We start from the raw sequence: 24,139 nt of genomic DNA, 5'->3' as shown, positions 1-24,139 counted from the left end.
CACATGTTGAGCAGTCCGAAGAATTCTGCTTTTATTTGCATTTTTAATTTGCTGAACATCTCAAATTAAAATGCTATGCAGAAGTTACACTGAATTGTCCAAAGTAACTCAGCAGAGGAAGGAGAAAGAAAATGAACATTTTGGAGTGTGGTTGGCGAACTAAATGTCTATTCTAGCACATACATCAAATAATATGCATCAGAATCCAAACAAGAGCCATGCCATGTTTTGTGCAAAATGGTTCAAACACAGGTGGTTGAGGAAATGAGAGATAAAGGAGGTGGTGTTTGAGGATTGTTTTAAAGGTACCCAGCATGATGTCAACTCTGGGGCTAAGAAGGGATCAGAAGGGAAAAATACCTGAATCTTAAAGAGGTGTAGGAGTTTTAGGACTGCTCAGAAGATATCCAGCTCATGATCAAAGAGGCGGCCAAGAAGAGAAAAAGGATACCATGCAAAAGTCAACAGATTGCACATTTTCTAATTGAGATGTTTGTAAGGAACACCAGTCAATACATCTATGCTGTGAGAGAGACGTAACAGCATTTGGAATTGTATATAGTTGCCGCACGCACCGCACGCACTAACTTAACAAAGTTGATTTGGAGTTCCTTAATGGAGTGCTGCTTCGTTCAGTGCCTGTGTTCTCTGCAAAGAGTGGTAAGTGAGCACACTTGATCTAAAAGCACTGCAAAAGTTTATAAATGCTAAAATATTGCTGAATGATAGGAAAGGATATATATTCTTACTCGGTCTGAAATAGTAAGCTGCTAATAGCTTTCAAACTCAGGCCAAAAGAAGCACCTTACGTTATTGGACTGCTCATCCTTTCACCAACATCAGGTGCCAGAACCTGCTTGAGTGGGTGGCAGCAGGGCAGATAAACACCTGGGCCCCAACTCTGGTGATTCAGGTAATTTGCCACTGGTGTCTGTTCTACCATGGCTGTGCAAACTGGGCCAAAAACACAACTTTTTCACTTGACTCTCAGGCAAGCGAGGACAAGCAGTTACAGGCCTGTAAATGAAGTAGTGTAGTGGCTGGGAGAAAGTGGTTTATTATCTGTAGTTCACCACAAGTAATAATGAACAAGTTACTTACCTTTGGTAAAGCCTTATCTGATAGACACTATATCTAGCCACAGATTCCTTACCTTTAAATTTCCCAGTACCCTTGTGCGCCAGTAAGTGGCGTCAATTGGCTCTGCGCCTGTCAATCGGCACCATCTGCACGGGAGTGACGTTGCAATACCTATATAGGTGCCACCCAGGTGCGCCGACAGTTACTTTTTCAAACCTTTCCGCCCTAGAAGCGCAGAGCCATGAAGTGCACTGACAATGGTGCGTCCAAACTTGGGACCTGACCGGAGAAATCTGGCCGCAGAGCGGGAAGGATGGGGGTCAGTAAGAATCTGCAGCTAGATATAGTCTCTACCAGATAAGGCATTACCAAAGTTAAGTAACTTGTTCATCTGATGGAGACAGACTTCTAGCCGCAGATTCCTCACCTTTGAATAGCTACCCAAGCAATACTATACCCCAGAGGGTAGTCTGCAGACAAATTTAAACTAGGAAGTGATGCAGGACCGAACATGCAAAGTGCCCATCCCTGCGTGGACTGTCCAGGCAATGATGTTTAGTAAACATGAGCAGGGATGCCCACATTGCTGCCTAACAGATATCCAGGATAGGAACTCCACATGCTATTGAGGTGGTGGTAGCTTTAGCTGTGGTGGAATGACCTCCTAAGCCTTCAGGAAGATGCTTGTATTGTATTGTATCAGTCACTTGTAAAGCGCACTGTCGTCCAAAAGGTATCCTGGCGCTATTGAGCATGTGCTCAGGTCAGCCGTGGATGGACAGAACGGCCCTGAGTAGACTGATCGAGGGGAGCCAATAGATTTCATTCTCTCGGAAAGAGCCATGTTTTGACTCTTTTCCTAAACGGCATCAGACCCTCTAACTGTCTGATCTTATGGTGGATGAATATCTTGGTCTTGCTAAAACCAGTTTGGTCGCCGTCGGTTGGACCCTCTGAAGTCCTTTAATTAGGTACTTAGGAGGCTCGAGCAGCAGTGCATTTCAGTAGTCAAGTCTACTCAAGATAACGCTTCTAACTACCAGTGCTTTTTGCCATTGCTTAGCATTTCTTGATATAGAGTACGACCCATAGAGAGATGGTGCGCTTTTGCACTTCCCAACCTTTTTTACTGCCATCAAAGCCCACGAAGAGTTGGTTGTCCACCAAGAACTCTCATATGTGGTCATGGTAGAATGAAAACACTCTTTTTGGGTCCAGAAGGTGGAGTTGCTCCTCTTCTTTGGAAGGATGTGAAGGAGCATAGAAGGTAGGCAGGGTGACAGATTAACCACATGAAATGGTGTGACCACTTTTAGTAAGAAAGAGGTCGTAGTGTGAAACCCCAGTTTGTCAAGGTAAACCGAGAAAAGGGGAGGCTTGGATGACAAAGACTGCAGCTCACTCACCCTCCGGGCAGACATAACTGCCACGAGGAAAGCTGTTTTAATTGTGAGCAGCCGAAGGCGACAATTGTCAAGAGGCTTGAAAGGAGCGCAAATCAAGAACATAAGGACCAAATTAAGGTCTCACTGAGGCACAATAAAAGGAGAAAGGGGGAACATATGAACAAGGCCCTACAAAAATCTATTTGCAATAGGGGACGTAAATAAAGAGGGTTGGTCAGGCAACAGCAAGAAGGCAGATAGACCAGAAAGATAACCCTTCAGAGTGACCAAAGCAGAGCCCTGCTCAGCAAGAGTAAAAATAAAAAGCAAAATATCAGGAGGGAGGCAGAAAGTGGGTCAGTGGACTTTTCTGTACAACATGATGCACATTGCATCTAATATCAGGTGTATACTGCCTTAGTAGAGGGACGCCTGGCTGCCACAATAAGATTGAAGATTTCGGGAGGAGGTTGAAAGCTATCAACTAACCACAGCTCAATCTCCACACGAGAAGGCGGAGAGAGTTGATAGGTTCGGGTGGAGGACCCTGCCCTGTTGCTGCAACTGAAGATCCTCCCAAAGGGGCAGCCGGATTGCATCATCGATGGCCATGCTCAGTAGCTCAGGATTCCGGACTCTCCGTGCCCAGTATGGAGCCACAAGGATGAACTGGGCCCGATCGTTCCTGATCTTCTTGAGAACTCTGGGCAGGAATGGTATGGGCAGAAAGGGGTACAGGAGAGGAGGCCTGAGCTACACAAAAGCATCTCTGAGCGAGTGCTGCCTTTGAAACTCCACTGTGCAAAATTGCCGACATTGCACGTTCTCAGCAGAGAGAAACAGATCTAATCAAGCCTCTCCCCACTGATGAGACCTTGTGCCACATACAGTTGGAGACTCCATTTGCAATCTGCTAGGCATCGACGGCTGAGTTTGTCCACCCTGGAGTTCAGGGAACCTGCTAGGTGTTGAACCACCAGGGGAATGCCCTGCTGTTACAGCTATGTCCAGAGATACAGGACCTCTTGGCAAAGGGTCCACGACCCTTCCTGCCCTGTTTGTTGCAGTGCCACATGGCAGTGGTCATGTCCGTCCACTTCTACCATCCTTCCCTTGATGGAGGGTAGAATGGATTTCAATGCTAATAGGATCATTTGGCACTCCGTTAGCGTGATGTGGAGCTCAGATTCCGCTGGAGACCAACGTTTTTTGATCTCGGTGGTGGCTGGACCACACAGCTGGCTACCCAGCCCACGAGGCCAGTAGGAACCGCGACCTCATTCATCCATGCAGAGGCTGGGAAGCTGCATGGCTCAGTGGCAGGGATAGGGTTGGTGTGGTTGAAAGCCCCTTATGTAGCCACGAAAGCAGCAAAAGGCAGACTGGGGATGACGTTGGGCAGCCGAGATGGCCAAGATCGTGGCTGTAGTCCACGAGTCCTTTAAGTGCTCCAGTGCAGAGTCTGCCTTGTCTCTGAAGAGACGAGTGCCACTAAAGGCATATCCCTAAGGGAAGCTTGGACGTCCCCAGAGAAGTCAGTCGTTCTCAGCAAGGCGTGGTGCCTCAGAGCCACCGTCAAGGAAACTGCTCTGCCTAGTGAGACTGTTGTGTCCAAACCACAATGGATTGTGAACCCTGCTGCATCTGTCCAGTCTCTAACGCAGTGGTCTTCAAACTTCTTAATGCTGCCCCCCCTTGTAAAAAACAAAAAAAATCCCCAGGCCCCCCTGTAGTTTTTACACAATGATACTGCTAAATTGGAAATGTTTAACTATGTCTAAACATATTTAATCATTGCAGTCAAGCTGTTACCCCTCTTTACACATACTCCCAGTCAGGAAATAAATCACAAAAGTCGTTAATGATGGCCCATTACAAGGTGACTTACTGCCACTCATGCTTTTAATACTTAAAACAAAATATTATGCTGCTCTTGGCCAGAGACTGGCGCCCCCCACTGAGATCACTTAAGGCCCCCCAGGACGGCCCACCCCCCCAGTTTGAAGACGTGTGCTGTTAAGGCTTCTGAGACGGTGGCCCGTGCCTCCTTCGAGACATGCGGGAGCACTTGTGCAACCATATCCCACAGCATGTGGGAATAGCTTCCCTATACGCATGCAGTGTTTATAGACCGCAACGCCAGGCTGGCGGAAGAAAACATTTCCTTCCCCAAAGGGTCCAATCTCTTGGATTCCCTGTCCAGAGGTGTGGTAGGGAATGTGCCCTGGGATATGGAAGCTTTGGCCACTAAGCTCTCCGGGGTAGATTGTTGGGTGAGGAAGTTTAGTTCTGGCGCTGGGGAATCATTCTATTCACAGAAGCCCCTGAACAGGGTTTGGACCAGGTTCCCAGAAGGATGTCGGTAAGGGCCTCATTGAATTGGAGTAGGGGTTATGCAGAGAAAACTCCCGGTTGCGGCACCTCAGTCAAGAGATCAATGTTGACAGCCACAGAGGGCAGCTGAAGGTCAAGGACCTCAGCTGCTCTCCACACCATCACAGCATAAAAAGCACCCTCCTCAGTAGCCACGATAGTTAGAGAAAACATGCCTGGATCTGGAGATGTATCGAGTCCACTGGCAATACCCTGTTTCTCAAACCAGTCCAATTGGGACTTGCATGGCTGGCATTCCAGAGGGTTCAGTGGCCCCTCCCGCTCCTCCACAAGGTCTAGCCTGTAGGAATAGGTCTCAGGATCCGATCTAGGACCCGAAGGACCTGCCGGCGTTGGAGTTGCACTATGCCCCTACGGCTCCGTGTCCGATTCGGGAATGATAATGGGGCTGGCGCTGCCAGGAGTGTCAACATAGGGGCAGGTGCTGCCGGGAGCGTCAGCATCCGGACTGGGGCTGGGGAAAGTCAAAGTGGTACGACTGGCGCCGAACTAGATCCATTATAGGATCCACAGGAGCCCATTGGAGCAGGTACTGGAGCCACCGGTGCAGAACTAGATGCCCCCCAACCCTGAGGGACACACAGGGTCCTTAACAGGGCAGGGCCACCCAAAAATGAGATGCAGGGCCTCAGAAAACTCTTTGCGTTGGACAGGGGTTGCTTCGGCTATTAGGGGGGTATATTCTGAAGAACCAGGCCTCGGATGCTGTTGCTCCTTCCTCGTGTTGGCCGGTGGATGAGGAGAAGTCGAAGAGCGCTTCGACTTCTTACTCTTCTTCTTGTGTCTTTTACCTGAATGTCCTGACGATGTCAAAGAGGACTTTGGACTCGTAAACAATACCGGGACCTCCCTTCCGACCTGGACCTCTACTTTCACAGAGTCGCTGTCATGATTCTCTCACCTGGGTATTCTGCGGGAATGAAACAGGGCGAGGACGTAAAGGCTCCCACTTCCCAATCAAACGAGCAGGCCCAACAATAGTCGAAGCCAAACCCGATCGACAGGGAAAAGGGGAAGGGAGGAAAAAGGTGACATCCACAGAATACTGTGCTGCAGGGAATGTGTCCGTTTAGTACCCGTCTATCTCTCTCTCCCTATGGATAAAGATAAGCAAGACATGAATAGCCTAATAAATCTAAGGAATACCCCTTAACCCTTCTGTTAGCTGCTTAAAGTGCTGAAAATTACGCGTACCTGTAAATCCCCTTTTTCCTGTGTAATGTGAAGTAGAAGAATAAATGGCACTGTCAGCTTACGCATAAATACTAGAGGGACATTTGCCAATGGTTAATCAACACAGAATTATAGGTTCCTTGATATGTATGAGCACTTATCATAGAGGCCTCCCTATAATGCCTCTATTAACGTCCAAGCAAGTCTTTTTAGGAATGCAGGGCTCTATAAAGCATAAGCAAGGAACAAGTAATACATTCAAAGCAAAGCATATTAACATCTCGTGTAAAACAATTGGGCAAATATTTTACCCTACATAGTATGAGTAAATATAAGACAATTAATTAGTATGAAACTGTCCCATAATGCTTTATATAATATGTTGATCTGACTTTTCTTATGTCCCACAGATCACCACACAAAGGATCACTTCTAACCATCTGAGGCTATGGAACACAATTAGGTAAGTAAACAAACTCTATGTTCTTTAGAAATCAACAAGCATGCAAGGTGCGTTACCGGGAGGAGTTCAGATTTTGCTTAATGTTTGGTTGTTGTTTTGTTTCCCATGCAAGTTTTGCTAAGATTTCCTCCATGATCCAGGAGGGAAGAGAGGCAAACGGCTCAGGAGCACAGAGATGGGAAGACTCTGAGTTGCCCAAAACGACGGACAAATCCGCAGGAGCCCAGATGCGAGGAGAAGGAAAACTGCAGGAAGGGACTGATGAGACTCCAGGTTGCTGCAGCCAAAAACAACTAGAATGGCAAGCAGCTGCCTGTGGCAGAGCGTGCGTCTTACGGATTGCGCGGTCCGCCCCTGCTGCACGTGTAAGCCCGATCAGCATGAATGTAGTCTGACAGCTGTGTGTCGGGCCCCTAGCGGCTTCAGGGACCGCTCCCTGAATGCCTTTGGCTTGATGGGCCTGCAAACGGACGAGTTGTGGTCGCGATCTAGGCACCACAGACAGACAAGGTGCAGATCAGTCACCAATATCACCCAGTGGGAGGCTCCGCTGGGCTTAAAACCTGTCCTACGCCATGACATTCTCTACTCACCAGGAGGAAACTTCAAAGAACTTTCAACAAAAAGTCAAAACATTCCAGTAAAAAACATAGGGGTAGCTCTGCGGATCACAGCTGACTGGCGCAGAAAGAAAAGAACCGATGTCAGTGCACCTGGGTGGCCCCAATATAGTTACTACGATGTCACTCCGGCACAGACGATGCCAGCGATGGACACTGAGCTAATCGACGCTACCTACCGGCGAGCAGGCGTACTGCTAGAAAAATCTTCCAGATCCATTCTGACCTCTGAGAAATACAAAGGTAAGGAATATGTGGTTTGAAGGTAAGGAATATGTGGTTAGAAGTCTATCAGATAGAACTACTCTTATTACGTCTATTAAAGTTTCAGTAATTTAAACCTGAGCTCACCCCCAGGTAGCTATGCCACAGAGCAGACAGGCTTAATTTAAGAAAACTAGTAAAACATTTATAAAACAGGGACAAAGTGGACCACACAACAAAATAAAAACTCCACTACAATTTATAAGAAAAGAGAATATTGTAATGACCAAATAGACACCAAAATGACAAAAATCCAATAAGGGGAGCCAAAGATATAAATTTCTGAATTTTTAAAAATAACATAGCACCAATAAGCACAATGTGCCAACCAAGGGAAACTTCTTGCTCGACCGGGACAAAGGTTAGGTTTAAGGCCAACTGCGATGGAGCATGGGCCGGATACACAGGTAAGATTGGTCCCGGTCATTAAGTTACCTTCACACTTAAAAAAAAAATTCCAATCAGGGATCACATCCAGGAAGTTGTGGACATTGATCAGTTGCTGCTTGCGTCGGGCCTCGTGCAGCTTTCTACCTTTGGACTTAGTCTCTTTTCAGATGGCAGGTCGATTTGTCCCTTAATGGTCCCCCAAGCAAAAGTTAGCAAAAACATTCCAAGTCCCAGTTTTCTATGTTTAGGCAGGAAGAATACAATCTGACACCAGCCCATAGTTCCAGGACATCTAGAACAGCACTCACTCCAAAATAAGCCAACAGCAGAGTCCACGGCAGATCCAGTTGAAATATATGAGCTGGGCTCTTCTATGAAAGGCGATTCTTGCAGCTTCTGTGACCCTGTAGCTTAAAAGAATGGTAGCCACCTGATCCTTGGATTCTATGTCTTTGTCCTGAATACAAGTGGTCCAGCCCTTAGGGTTCTCCTCACAGGTCTCCACAGCATGTGCAGCCCTTCTTCGGTATTCCTAAGGTCTAGCTGTTGCCCAAAGGTGCCAAATGTATGCCCAGTGGGCAGCTCCTCAACCACTGGGATTGGAGCCTGGCTGGCTACGAAGACAAAAGGGAGGCAAGCCCAGGTGGGCGCTACATCTGCCAATGACAGGGCAAGTATCCTATTGAGATATGAAAGGGGTTGGGCACAGTTCCCAGTCCATCCTGTCAAGGGAAGCATTGTGTCAGTTCAAGTGTTATTTCATGGCATGTTACTTTAATTATAGAATGCCATTCTTTACTAGAATGTTGTTGCATCCTTTGATGAGGGTTCCAGGTTCCAGCCATGTTCCTGTCTGGGTCTAGAGGAGTAATCAGAGTATGTTATCTGCTGTTCTTCTCATAATCTACAAATAAATTTACAATGAAAAGCCAGTGCCTGAGATTTGATTTGTGTTCACTATAAAATGAATTTGGCAATAAGTTGTGTTTGGACCCGGTTTAGAGAAGAGCACCTTTCTACCTTTTAAACTTGCACCAGTGATTAGTGTTTGTGAACGCTACTTAGGTTAAATGTTAACTCTACAACACTATAGTAGAGAGCCCTCAATCCTGCTTATTGCGCTTAAGTGATTATCCTCTGTTAGTCTGCAAAGGGAATATCTGGCTCAATGTTCTGTAGTTTTTCAAACTTCCACGCGCCCTGGAGATGGGCTGTAGGAAAGTGACCCTTTTTGCGTGGTTACCCCCCACTTTTTGAGTGACATCTGACGCAACCTGACTTGATGTACCCTGGGTCCCTGCCAATCAGGTTCCCAGGGCCTGTGTTCTTCCCAAGACTGCAATACTGTATCTTTGTACCCACAATTGGCTCATCTCTGGCCACAAGTAAGCCTCTTGTAAAAGGTACAATGGGTAATAAGGGCACTGTGACCAGGGAAGGCCTCTAAGGGCTGCAGCACCTATTGTGCCACCTTTAGAGGCCCTGTACACCCAAACACTAGAGTAGACATGGCACACATCACTGTGTGCCATGCCTACAACCCACTGCCTGGGGCCTAGATAAGTCATCACTCTAGCATGGTGCCTTGCCCTCAGGTGAGCGTACAGTGGCATGAGCCCTGTACCCCTACAGTGTCTAACTCCATTCTTGGACATTTTAAGTGTAATAAGGAGTATGTGGTCTGGGCGTTGATCATTACGAACTCCAAAGCTCCAAAATGGCTTTACTAAAAACTGAGAAGTTTTGTAGCAAACTTCTCAGCACATTAGACCCACACTGATGCCAGTGAGGGATTTAATGTAAAATGCACTCTGAGGGCATCTTAGAGATACCCCCTTAAAAACGAACAGCCCTGGTGTGCTTCCTGAATGGCTGCCCGCCATTTGCCACAAAACAAAGGCAGTTTTCTGGACCCCTGGGTAGAGAGCCTCTACTCTCTGGGTCCAGAAATAAAGTCAATCCTGGGCAGAGGTGTCATGCCTCTTCCCCCAGGATGGGCTGGGTCCATGAAGGGGAAGCTTCAAAGGCCTGCCGCCATTAGGAGCTGTCCCTGCCTTTTGCTGCCCCCAGCAACTGGCTCCCACCGGTTCCACTCCCCCATTTTGGGCTGGAGACTCGGCAGGAAAACCATGTTAGGAAGAGAGGTGTGTCCACCTTTGCTAACCCCACCCCTCAGGTTGGGAATGCGAGGTGAAGCACACATCTCAGACCCCTCCATCTTCAAGTCAATTAGGGACCGGCTCAGGCACCCCTCCCATTGGAGGGTGATATATCAGGGGGTGTACCCAACCCAAGGAAGGGACCCATTGGTTCCGAACTACACACCCCTTTAAACGCCCTTAAATGTAGTATTTAGGAGAAACTCCAAACCTTACCTTCTGAGATTCGAGTAAGAAAGAAGAAGGACCGAAGAGACGCGCTGAACCAAAAAAGGAAGGAGGACACCTACTGGTTAGGCCCCAGCCCGACCAGCCTGTCCAGACTCTTACCTGCCTACAGCAAAGAAACCGGTGTGTCCAGCAGCCCCCCCAGAGCCCATACGACCTGTCCTGAACTCACCTTCCAGATTCTGGCACCCGTGAGCACCCGATTTGCTTAACAAAAACTCCAAGACCAGAATCCGGATTCCTGCGACTTAGTGATTTTGCACCGGACGCCCACAGCCCGAGTTAGAGTGGCCCAATATCACAAGGAGGTCTCACCAGCAATCCAGACCTGGGATCTGGTGATCTTGGACCTCCCTCAAGCTTCAAGACTATGCCTGAAGCCTCAACCTGAAGGGTCTACCCCCGACCGCAGCTGTTAAATAAACCAAACGTCAAAAGACAACCCTGCACCCGACGGCTCATTGCCTTGGGTTTCCCAACCAATGGTGCTCTGGCAGCCCTAAAGAGCCCAACTTACCTCTCCAGTCGGTGGTCGCCTTCAGGAAGTCTCCCAGCCTAGTCCTGCATCAACTTTCCCAAACTGAAGGCCTCCATTGAGAATCACAGGGTTCCCGACGTCTTCTAGAAACCCAGCACATGCCCACCCTAGAGCCGCTGTTGGTGCAACTCTAGTGTCGTTTGTTAGCCCCTGCAGTGCTGTTTGTAGTATCTGTTAAGTCAGATAATGTTTACTCTGTTTTAATAATCCTTCTATTAGTATTAAGCGGTAATTGTAATGTGTTAGTTTCCTTTATAATGTTCTACTGGTGCTTAGATACTTTAGAATGCACATTGATTATTCTTGAGTTGGTGTCTGTTGGAGCTGGCTGCTTACAAGCTAGCTCCTCTTCCATGTAACCTTATAATAAATCTACTCAAGACATCATCTGCTTCCTGGCTATTTACTACATTTGATTGGCAACGATCCTGGTTACATGGACCTCCCAGCGTGCAAGTTATCTCAAGCATGAGATTCACCTTCAATCAAGACTTCCCAAGCCAACTTCAATCCTGTGTTTTCTATTCAAAGCTTCAAGACTGTTTCAAGACTGTTATCATAAGCAAGACTATTCCCTTTGGTCTCTGAACATACCAGCTACTATTGTCTACAGCGTTCAGAAGACCCTGTCAAGCCAAGTCATCAACCACGTTTTTAATTCATTTCCTACCATCGGACTTCACCTCTACTCTGTTTTTTTTTTTTTTTTACTTTGATACGATTGCTGCTTTTACTTTCTAGACTGTTTCGCAAGCTTTTTCGTCTCGATATCACCACTGCGCAGCTGCTCCTACATGCATTTTTCATAATCACTCACTCAACATTTTGTTACCTGATATTTTCTTCTGTAACTGCTGGTTTCCACCACGTGGGTGGAGCCTGCATGCGTACAGCCATCTTCGCGAGACCCTGATCACGTCAGCGCATTCCTGTCTGCTCGCATGCTGCCGGCTACGTGCAGAGACTTTCCCTCCTCGTCTCGATGCCTGCTCACGTCAGCACACGTGTTACAAATCAGTGTGACATCGTGTTTCCCAGCAACCACACTACCGATGAAGTCTTGAATTTCCTTTTGCTTCGGCTGATCCATACGACTTGTTTTCAGCTCACGTCAGCACATATGTTACATATTAGCGTGACATCGTGTTTCCTAGGAACCATGCTACCAATGGAGTCTTGATTTTCCTTTCACTTATGCTGAAGCGCACAATTTGTTTTCTCAGTTCTCTGATCTCATGTTGCGCTCAGCCTACAAGTATTAAAACTGATACGCACAGCTCATCTCCACAAATTATTTTTTTATTTATAATATACTGTTATTAACTCTGTGGCACAGTTTCATTTCTCCAGAACACTTGAAGTCTATTGTTGCTTCCATCCTGCAAAAATCAACCCAGATGCACACAGTTAATCTTCATTAAAGTTTTTTTTTTTTGCTATTCATTTTATCTCTCAAGAAACTTATCGCTGATACACACAGCTTGTGTTCCACATATCGTATGTTTCGCGTGTAATACTCACGCCATTTCACATTTGTTTCAGTGTGCACTTCACGGTGACGCACACACCTTTATTTTTTTTTCTCCATCTAATTTTTGAGTATTTCACATGGTGATGTACCCACCAATTCACCATTTTACTTCAGTGAGCACTTCATAGTGACAAAACACAACTTGCCTGTTCAATTTTTCTTTTCTAACTGTGTACCTCATACGGTGTTACACACCATAGTTTATTCAACATTTAAACATTTTTTACTAATATTTTAATAGTGTACACTAATTATTTGTACCTTACAGTCAGTCAATCCTACTCCAGCTTTTCTGGACAATCCTGGAGAACGAGCCATCAGATGGGAGGTTTGGCATGACACTTTTGAAACCTATTTAGGAGCCATTGGTGCAGCTAGATTCAGCGCGGATAGAAAGAAATGCCTACTCATACATTCTCTGCGTTTTGAAGGAAGGTCTGTGTTTAAGCACTTACCAGATTTACTTCAAATAGAAGGCACACAATGACAAATACAGGGAAACTGTACAAAAGCTCAAGCTTCGCTTCGACAAGCAGCCAAGCCTCATGGTTCTCAGGCATACATTTTTTAAGAGGAAGCAATAAGAATATGAAGATGTTCATTCCAACATTTCTGTTTTGCGCAGATTGGCAGCAGGTTCGAAAACTTTACAGACCAACTCATCAGGGACCAATTTGTGTGTCATTGTAGAGACAAAAATATAAGACCGAAATTACTAACTATGGGGGATCCGTCTCTTGATGAAACTATCAAATTAGCTAAGAGTACAGAAATTTCTATGGTCTTTTTAAAAGAATTAGAGGAAAAAGTTGAAGAAGCTGTTAATGCTATTAAGCTCAATTCATCTGTTAAGTCTTTCAAAAAAACTGTTAAAAGCAATACCAACAATTTTAGCAAGCCAACTAAATTCAGCATACCAAGTAATGCAGAGTCTACGGTATGCATAAGATGCAGTAACCCACCTCATTCTAAGGGGATCCCTCTGTCCTGCTTCCAATGTCACTTGCAATTATTGCAAAAAAAGTAGGACATTTTGCAAAAGTTTGTCTAAAGTTAAAAGGACAAAACAGTTTTAAGAAACCTGCTGTATGCATAGTTGACTCCGAGTCTTCTTCCAACTCTGAAATAGTTTCTGTTGTTTCTGACTGTAGTACTGGCGATGTCATTGAAGGTGATCCTAAATCCTGTGTTGACCCAATCGTTGATATTTTGTAGGAAACAAGTGTATCAAGCTCGATGAGCATGAAAAAACTTTTTGGATGAAACTTGGGGAGGTACTCAACCTCTTCTTCCTCCTGATCGCACACCTGTGTCACATGAGGGTCGTAAAATTGACCTTTTGGGTTTCTTTGAAGAGGAGTTGCGCTTTAAAGGAAGAAGAATAAAAGGGAAGATCTATGTTGATGTTAAAGGATTAAACTTCCTAGGGTGGTTCCACAAAGGACTTTTTGGAATGATCCTTAAACCTGGAACCAAAGAACAGGTCCTTGTTGTAGGGTGTTACGATGAGGTCCAAATACTTAAAGACAAATTCCCTTCAGTTTTTAGCTCTGACTTAGGGAAAATTCAGGTTTTTAAATCACAGAATCATAGTTAAAGAGGGGTCCTTACTGGTGAAACATAAACTCGGGGGTGTACCCTATAGTGTGAGGGATGACTTAGAGAAGGAGTTATTGCAATTGAGTGAGAAAGGTATTATTGAGCCAACTGAGTCCTCCCTTTGGCTTTCGCCTTTGGTGGTTGCTAGGAAGAGGTGTGGTTAGCTCAGGGTATGTGTTGACTTAAGGTCCCACAATAAGGAGATCAGGGTTGACTCGCATCCTCTTCTGAAAATCAATGATCTTTTTGCATCCACCAAAGGTGCCAAATTCTTCACCAAGCTTGAGATGCCCAGCGCATATCACCAGGTTGAGTTGCATCCGGGTTACCGTCATCTCACTGCTTTTGTGTCCCCTCTAAGCACGTTTCAATATTGATGCATGCCTTTTGGGCTAGAATCGGCTGCGTCTGTATTTTAGAGGGTGATGTCCAACATCCTTAAGGGAGTTGACGGAGTTCTAGTCTTTGAAGACTATGGGGCACATTAGGATTGCGGTTAATCCGCATCCTCCGGGCCGGCGGAAGCCACCTCCGGCCCGGAGGATGCGGATTAACCACTGCGGACTGAAAAAAGACACCCGCCAGATTAGGATGGCTGGGGGATCTTTTTTCCGTCCGCCGCTTTTCCGCCTCGGTTGCCTTCCGTCCGCGGCGGAAAAGCACTAACACGACTGGCGGTGTCTATCAGACACCGCCAGCCATATTAGGATGTCAGCGGTGCTATGCCTTTACACGGCGGCATTTCTGCCGTGCAAAGCCATACGGACTTTTCTTTGGGGGCCTGTTGCGGGCCCCCAGGGGTGAAGGGGGTGCACATGGGGGGTACCTATGGTACCCCCCTGCCTTTGCGTGCACGAAGCGGCAGGCACCACGCGGTGCCTGCAGCTTTGTGCACGCAAAGGAACACATGGTTTTTTAACATTGCGGCGTGTGCTGCTTCAAGCAGCACCCGCCGCAATGTTAAAAATACAGGATGTGAACGCCAGGGTGGCGGTCACATCTTAATTAGCAAGGAGGGACCGCCGCTGCCCCTGCGGACGGTCCCTCCTCCTCTGGGGTGGCGGACGGACGAAGGTCCGCCGCCATCCTAATGAGCCCCTATGTACTGATATTTGCTAAGGTTGTTTCTTCACATGACCTCATTTTACACAAAGTGTTGGGTTAATTCAGCAAAATGGTGTTATATTAAAACTAGAAAAATGCAAATTCTTTTGCACCAAAGTAGAGTACTTAGGTCATGTTCTCACTCAAGATGGTGTTAAACCTAGACCCGGTCTCCTGGAGGCCATTACTAATGCTTCCACTCCCACAGACACAACTGGAGTGAAATCTCTGTTGGGTCTTTGTGAATATTATTCAAGGTTTATTCCCCATTATGCCACAATTGTCCGCCCTATCAGTAATCTCCTTAAAAAGGCGACTACATTTGTTTGGAGCAATGAATGTGTATCCGCGTTTGGGGAAGTTAAAGATCTCTTGAGAAAAAATGTGGTACTCAAACCTTTTGACCCAAGTTTATTATGCTGTTTAACCGTTGATGCTAGTGAGGTGGGGTTGGGTGCCACACTAACACAAATGGAGGAGGGAGTCGAGAAAACTATTGGATGTGCATCTAGAGTACTGAGGTCACCTGAATTGCAATACTCAGTGATTGAGAAAGAATTGTTAGCCTGTTCATGGGGCATTGAATAGTTTCGCCTGTATGTTTAGGAAAAGCGTTTTTTTACTTCAAACTGATCACAAGCCTCTTGTCAATATCTTGGGTGGTAGTCTGAGTAAATGTTGCACTCCCAGAATCATGAGAATGGTTACCAAGTTGTTGTAATATCAATTCGACATCAGACACATCTCTGTGGGTAAGAATGGGAGGGCAGACTTTCTTTCTCGTTTTCCTCCCACAGATTTCCAAGAGGATGAAGTTTCCTTTTCTGACCTCATTGAAGAGGATTGTGAAGATTGTCTTGAGGGAGGTGTGGACATCCCTGAACTTAATTTTTGTTTGGAGGATGAATGGAGAGTAGCATTTTCCAATGACTGTGTGTACTTCAAGATGCATGTAATCGTGTTAGGAATGGGTGGCCAAGAGAAAAGGTTCTGCCTCCTTCACTTCAACCTTTTTCTAAAATTGAGGATGAAATTTCTTTAGAAGATGGTATTTTGATGCCGAATGATAAACTTATTTCTCCACACTCGTTCAGGAAAGGGATTATTGTTAGAGCTCAAGAAGGACATTTGGGTTCCTCTTTCACCAAGCGTCGCATTTGGGACACATATTGGTGGCCAGGAATTGATTCAGAGATCGACGAGTTTGTGATGGACTGTTGTAATTGCAGTTTCTTAGACAAGTCTCTTAAAACTTCAGTTCCTCCTCTTATGCCTGTAGAATGTCCTGACCGTCCTCGGGTCAAACTTGGTGTTGATGTCATGGGACCTTATATGACACCCCATGGTAATTCAAGATTTATTTTGGTTTTGGTTGACTATGCATTCAAGTGGCCCGAGTACAAATTGGTTAGAGAAGCTGACACTAAAAGCATTATGGATTTTTAAAGAGAGGTCTGGTCTAGAGAAGGATTTCCTGAAATACTTGTTTCAGATAATGAAAAACAGTTTGTCAGTAAGGATTTTGAATCTTTCTAGTCTGTTTCTGGTGTAAAACATATAAAAAGTTCCAGTTGGACTTGTTGAAAGGATCGAGTCATTGGGGAATGTGTGAAATGGGTTAAAGCCACCAACCATGATATTGTCAAATCCCTTGACAGCGTGATATGGTTCTATAGGACCACCCCACATTCGTCCACTAAAGTGTCTCCTTTCGAATTGATGGAAGCCTAATACTTCCTTTCGTCCAGGGTGGATGTCCAAGTCGATTAATGTGGAGTCAGATGTACAGAAATTGATGCCTTTTGTAAAAAGTAATGTCTCTTCCACTCAAACTAAGCAGAAAATTTGTTTTTACACTAAGAAAGGATCGAAGACCTATTTTCAAAGTAGGAGATACTGTTAAAATCAAGAAGTCTATTCATGTTAACAAAGGTGAACGCAAGCTTGGCCCACCCGTTAAGTTAGTTAAGATGGTGGGCAATGCTATTCAAGTCGAAGGTGGATTTTGGTGGAACTTAAGCAAGGTAGCTAAGGTTCAATATCCTGCTAAGCAAGTATCCTCCAAGCATGATAGTAGCTTTTCTCTTGGTGCGGAATCTGTCCCACGGAATGCCAGGAGGATTTCCCGCAATGTGGTTAAACCTGCAAGGTTTAGGAAATAAAATCTTATTTATTATTTTCTTTATATTTTTGTTTTTAGAAGAAGGGAAGGTAATGTAGTAATTTATTTATTTATTTATTTATGAGGGATTTGTAAAGCGCATGGCTGCCTCAGCGATGAGGCATCCCAGCGCAACCAAAAACCAGAGGCGGAACAGAGAAACCCACAGGCGCCTGAACCTCAGATAATCTGTTAAGTCAGATAATGTTTGCTAAGTTTTAATAATCCTTCTAGAAGTATTAAGCTGTAATTGTAATGAGTTTGTTTCCTTTAGAACGTTCTACTGGTGCTTAGATACTTTAGAATGCACATTGGTTATTCTTTAGTTGATGTCTGTTGGAGCTGGCTGCTTACAAGCTAGCTCCTCTTCCATATAACCTTACAATAAATCTACTCAAGACATCATCTGCTTCCTGGCTATTTACTACACTGTCCTTAACACCAGGAGCTTTGCTCCCACACCCAAGTGGCCTGCTGGTAATCAGTCCCTAACCAAAGGCCCCCTTAGCCAACACGGAGCACCTGCAATCGGCCATCCCAGTGCCGCTGCAACTTGAGTGCCTACTTAGACCTTGGCAAACCTTGGTCCTAGAGCCCAAAATTCCCACTCAAGAGACGTTTACTTACCTGTGAAACCGATAACCATTTTCCTCCCTTAAGAACCCATGGTATGAGTTTTGGGCCTAAAACGTTCCAAGTGTTGAACTGTTTTTTTATGGAGGAAAAAGTCATAACTTAAACCAAGAAAAGTCTTACTTACCTTGTTTTGTGGGATCCCTCAGTGGGGCATCCAGGCATATCACCACAGTAGATACAGTAATTTAAAAGTATTCTAAAAGTAATTATTGTGAAATGTAAACTGCTTTTTGAACCAATACCAACCGATAACTATTACAAATTCATCCACAACTGCATTTCCTTATTATGTTTTGCATTTGAGAGTACATTTTACTTACCAGTGCCAAGTCCTGCTTGGTTCTAAAAATAATATAGAAGTATCCCATTTTTCCACTTACCTAATTGGTCTAGATTCAGTCTCTGGGTGTGTGCCATCAGTCTTGTTTGAGTGAATACAATAAATGCTTAAGACACCCTTTGGATAAGCCCAACTGCTCGCCCATACTACCACAAAGAGAGCTGTTAGTAATTACCTAATTTAGCCTCTGGGAAGATCCCTGGACTCTGTGCACACTATACCTCACTTTGGTATAGTATAAACAGAGCCAGCTTCCTACATGGGCGCTCGAGAGCGATTATTATGCCTGAGCACAAGGGTTTAGGTTTTGATTCACGCTCCATTTCTACATGCACCCTATTTAGAGTGTCTCATTTTGTTGCAAGCAAGCTCTGTCTTGCCTGCGCTCTGAATATCAGAGTTGGGCGGCACCGTCTCACTTCTTGAGAAAATGCAGCCTCTTTGACCTCCGCTCTATTCTGCTTCTTTGACCCGTGATGTAAATTCAAATACCCTTCAGTTTATTGTGCTATTCACAACATACATAGTTGAGGTGAAAGAAGTAATTCCATTGGTCAATGGTCGTGTGCCAGTTTGTTACTGGACTATCTAAGCATATTCCGGACTGACTAATCCGCGAGAAACCTAACTGGTATTACTTAAACAATTGAATTTGTTACATTTTCTCTATCTTCAAATGTGGTGTTGGCGGGCTAAAATAAATTATTCATAGCACAATTCTCAGTTAGTTACTTTTCTCAAAACAAAAGGCAGCATGCACATATTCCTACTTCTTTTGTAGCTGAGCCAGCTGCACAAAAATTAATATGGAAATAATGGTTGAAGATATTTGACAGCCATTTAATTGTAACTGATGGCACAAACTATGATACCAAAGGAAACATTCTCTATTCTACAACTACTTAGGCTCTGAAGGGCAGATGATTTTTGATAATCTACCGGTGCAACTACTCCAACAACTGTTCAGTGGGATGCTTATGTGGAAGCAATTAGTAGACTACAAAATCACTTCAAGAATGACACCAGTATCATTGACGAGACTCACAGGTTTAAAACAAACTGGCCATTACAACATGAATCAATTGATTGATTTTTAGCAAAAATGAAAATTCTTTGTTAAAGTCTGAATCTGATGGGAACCTGGACAAATATTTGAGAGACCAAATCGTGGTCAACTGCTTTGACAGAATTAAAAAAAAGCTACTTAATTGCAGAAACCCTAGCCTTGAGGAGACTTTAGAAAGTACAAGGATCATTGACAGGTCTAGCATGGACTCTGAGGAATTAAGAAAATTCAAACAAGCATAAAAAATTGACAATATTATTGCCGCTGAGATCAAATGGGAAACAGCCTTTACAACGAGGTTTGCATTTTTTGGCACGCATATTTTTACTGCGAATATGTCGGGGAATGTGGGGGTCCCCCCCAACACACACACACAAATACATTTTTTAAATCTAAAAACAAATGTGGTATTGGCATGTGTTGTAAATGCATATTGGCAGTAAAAAAAATGTGTGCTAAAAAATGTGTGGCAAAGGCATACGTTGTTTTACTTGCGTTGTACCGTCGTACAACCAGGTCAAATTCGAGCACAATGCTTACTCATATACTAAGACCAAAAGGGACGATAAATTTATTGCAACGTCAAACAGGAAGTGTTCTAGATGTGGCTCTAAAACTCACTTAGCAAACTCGAATGATTGTCCTGCGTTGGGTAAGATCTGCTTAAAATATCAAGAAGCAAGACACGGTGTCAGAGTTTGAGAGCTGCTCTAGAAGTAGTATTAGTCAACGAGCAACACTTATTTTCTAACAAAATAGGTGCAGGGAACGATTTTGCAAGTAGAGAGGTGTTGTCTATCAATCCCATGATTAACTCAAAGAGAAGTGGGGATCCTATATGTACAATAACCACAGATGATGTAGAAGCGGAGGTCGCTGTGGACCCTGGGTCTCCATCATAACTGATTATTTGTATTTCAAAGAATGGGGTTATAAAGAGATTTCACCTACAGACATGCAAACTTTGGCATTTGGGGGATTGAAAAGAGATATGCAGAGTTATTTTTAAAATAAACTTGCTTAAACCACACCAAAAGTTACTTGACATGATTGGAGACCAAGGTGATTTTGGGATGGTGGTAAGATCAGGCAATCTATGTTCCATTTCACAGGTTGATAGATGCTCCTCTCACACGAGTTCCTTAGGTCAGTTGTTTTAAAAGAATGTTTGAGGACAAGCTTGGTATGGTGAAGAGCTATGAACATAACATTTATTTGAAGACAGATGCCTTCTCAGTCATTCACAAATTACAGAATGTTCCTTTGAATATAAGGGTAGAAAATAGAAGGATCACCTAGACATGCTTGTTGTGAAAAATGAATTGAAAGTGTTAACTCCAAAACATCATGGTCATTTGTTTTCCCCTGCCTAAGATCTAAGAAATGCTATCTAAACAGGAGTAAGCAAACGTTTTCTCAAACTCAGACTTGAAAACTGTGTGACTTAGTAATGAATCTAGATCTTGGCGGCTGCTATTATACCTTTTTGGAGGTTTTTGATTCCTTCGCAAGCAGTTTGGTCTTGCCTCGACTACTTTAGTTTACCAAACATTGATGTTCAACTTGTTTGGGAGTTGAAAAATATGTTGGCCTATCAAAATGATGTCCATATTTTTACTGACACTAAGCAAAATGATTTGACAGTTATTCAAATAAAAGTTGGTCGAGTTTCAGGGGGCATCTCTAAGATGCCCTCTGTTGTGCATTTTACATTAAATCCCACACCGGCATCAGTGTGGGTTTATTGTGCTGAGAAGTTTGATACCAATCTTCTCAGTTTTCATTGTAGCCATCATGGTGCTGTGGAGTTCGTAATGACAAACTCCCAGCACCATATACTCTAAATGGCAGCACTGCACTTACAATTTCAAAGACCGGACTTAGTTACTGTAGAGGCACAGGGATCATGTACCTGTACCCTCACCACTGGTATAGTGCACCCAGCTAGAGGGGTGACTGATCTATGCCAGGGAAGTGGGTTGTAGGCATGGCACACAGGGATGTGTGCCATGTCGACTCTTCACTTTGTTCTGCACCAAAACACGCAGCCTGCAAAGGCAGTGTGTGAGTGTGAAGGAACAGGACCTTTAAGGGTGCCACAATTAGTGCTGCAGTCCTTAGAGGCCTTCCCTGGGCACAGTGCCCAGGGTACCTGTGGTATCATTTACCTGGGGCTGTTCTGTGGCCAGCGATGCCAATTGGGTTTAGGCTTCAATGCAGTTTTAGGGAAAGAACATAGGCCATGGGTACCTGGTTACCAGGAGCCCAGGGCACACTCAGCCAAATCACATCAGCAATTCAGAAACAAGTGGGGGCAACCATGCAGAAAGAGGGCACTTTCTCACAGAGGCAGAATGTTTGGAGTTGTGGTGAGGATCTCAATCAATCAATCAAAGCATTTATAAAGCGCACTACTCACCCATGAGGGTCTCAAGGCGCTGGGGGGGGGCCTATGCTGCTACTGCTCGAAGAGCCAGGTCTTGAGGTGCTTCCTGAAGCTGAGATGGTCACGGGTCAGTCGTAGGTGAGTGGGCTCCAGGTCTTCGCTGCCAGGTAGGAGAATGATCTTCCTCCGGAGGTGGTTCTGCGTATTCGTGGGATGATGGCGAGGGCGAGGCTGGTGGAGCGGAGCTGGCGGGTGGGGGTGTAGAACGAGAGTCGGCTGTTGAGGTAGTCGGGGCCCATGTTGTGGAGCGCTTTGTGTGCGTGGGTTAGCATTCTGAACGTGATCCTTTTGTTGACGGGGAGCCAGTGCAGGTTTCTCAGGTGGGTGGATATGTGGCTGTGGCGGGGGATGTCGAGGATGAGTCTTGCGGAGGCGTTTTGTATGCGATGGAGCCTCATCTGGAGTTTGGCGGTGGTTCCTGCGTATAGGGCGTTCCCGTAGTCCAGTCGGCTGATGACTAGGGCCTGGGTGACTGCTCTTCTGGTTTCTGTGGGGATCCACCGGAAGATCTTTCGGAGAATTCTCAGGGTGTTGAAGCATGAGGATGAGATGGCGTTGACTTGTTTGGTCACGTGAGGGAGGAGTCCAGGATAAAGCCCAGGTTGTGTGCGCGGTCCGTGGGTGTCGGTGCGGTTCCCAGCGCCGATGACCACCAGGAGTTGTCCCAGGCAGATGGCGACTGTCCGAGGATGAGGACTTCCGTCTTGTCCGAGTTGAGCTTGAGACGGCTGTGCTTCATCCAGTCTGCTACTTCTTTCATCCCTTCCTGGAAGTTGGTTCTGGCGGTGACTGGGTCCTTGGTGAGGGATAGTATCAGCTGGGTGTCGTCGGCGTAGGAGAGGATGTTGATGTTGTGTTTTCGTGCGATGGTGGCGCGGGGGCTCATGTAGATATTGAAGAGTGTTGGGCTGAGTGAGGATCCTTGAGGGACGCCGCAGATGATCTCGGTGGCCGTGGAGCGGAAGGGGGGGGAGGCGGACTCTCTGGGTTCTTCCGGAGAGGAACAAGATGATCCATTCCAGGGCCTTTCCTTGGATTCCGGTGTTGCTGAGGTGGTGTATTAGAGTGCGGTGGCATAAGGTGTTGAAGGCTGATGAGAGGTCCAGGAGGATGAGGGCCGCTGTTTCCCCATTGTCTATTAGGGTTGTGATGTAGTCTGTGGCTGCGATGAGGGTGGTCTCAGTGCTGTGGATAGCTCGGAATCCGGACTGGGAGGGGTCGAGTGAGTTGTTGGCCTCGAGGAATGCAGTCAGCTGTTTGTTGACGGTCTTTTCGATAACTTTAGCCGGGAAGGGGATGAGCGAGATGGGTCTGAAATTCTTGAGGTCAGCTGAGGGTTTCTTCAGGAGGGCATTGATCTCTGCGTGTTTCCAGCTTTCAGGGAAGGTCGCTGATGTGAAGGAGCCGTTTATGACGTTCCGCAGGTGGGGTGTGATGGTGGTGCCGGCTTTGTTAAAGATGTGGTGGGGGCATGGGTCGGACGGTGAGCCGGAGTGGATAGTGCTCATGACGTGGATGGTGTCTTCAATGCTGATGGGGGTCCAGGAGTCGATGTTGATGCCAGGGGTCGTTGGTTTGCTGTCCTGGAATGGAGTTTGGAGTCTGAAGCTGTTGTGTATGTCTGCAATTTTGCGGTGGAAGAACGTGGCGAGGGAGTTGCAGAGGTCTTGCGAAGGGGTGATGTCATTTGTTACTGGCATTGGGGTTGGAGAGCTCTTTGACGATGCTGAAGAGTTCCTTGCTGTTGTGGGTGTTGTTGTCCAGTCGCTCTTTGAACGATGTTCTCTTGGTGTTCCAGATCTGCTGATGGTATTCGCGGGTGGCGGCCTTGAGGGCTGTCATGTTTTCTGTCGATCGTTCTTGGCGCCAGGTATTTTCAAGTGATCGGCAGGTTCTCTTTGCGGTTTTGAGGGCGTCTGTGAACCATGAGGGTTTTGTGGAGGTGGTTTTGCTGTTGGGGGTTTTCAATGGAGCGAGGACGTCAGCGCAGTTGGTGATCTATTGTGCGAAGTTGAGAGCTGCGTCGTTGGTTTCGGGTATGTTGGTGTCAGTAGGTGGGTTCTGGCTCAATGACGTGGTAAGCTGGTCAGTGGTGACTTTGCTCCAACATCTGCGGGGGATCCGATGCGTGTGGTGGTGAGATGTCGTCTTCTTGAATGTGAAATGTATGCAGCTGTGGTCGGTCCAGTGTAGTCCTGTGGAGTGGTTGAAGGCGACGTGGTTACTGGCGGTGAAGATGGCGTCGAGTGTGTGGCCAGCGAGGTGGGTGAGTTGCTTGAGTCCGAGGTTGGCGAGATTGTCGAGCAGGGTGGTGGTGTATGCAGTCTTGACAGGTGAAGGGTCCGTGGGTGCGTCTGGGGGTGGCTTGATAGCAGGCGGGCGCTCGTCCGGTGTTGAGGGTGGCGGAGTTGTATTTCAGACGGTTGGTCTGGATCTGACGATGGCCAGGGGTTCTGGCGCTGGGCGCGGTACAGGTGCGGACGGGCGCAGATGGGTTTGCCTTTGACAGGCTTTCAGGGCGTCCGCTGCGCTTCCATGCGGCGTCCTCCATAAATGGCGAAG

General features: G+C 46.0%; 1 protein-coding gene across 1 annotated transcript in view; it reads right to left on the bottom strand.

Moving 5' to 3' along the window:
* WDR36 (WD repeat domain 36) overlaps positions 1–24,139 on the bottom strand; it is a 433,115-nt gene that overhangs the window by 90,582 nt on the left and 318,394 nt on the right. The window lies entirely within an intron of this gene.

The sequence above is a fragment of the Lissotriton helveticus genome, chromosome 2_1, assembly GCF_964261635.1.
Source record: "Lissotriton helveticus chromosome 2_1, aLisHel1.1, whole genome shotgun sequence".
NCBI classification, from domain to species: domain Eukaryota; kingdom Metazoa; phylum Chordata; class Amphibia; order Caudata; family Salamandridae; genus Lissotriton; species Lissotriton helveticus.
The sequence above is the reverse complement of the archived record's forward strand: the minus strand, read 5'-3'. Positions and strand labels throughout refer to the sequence as shown.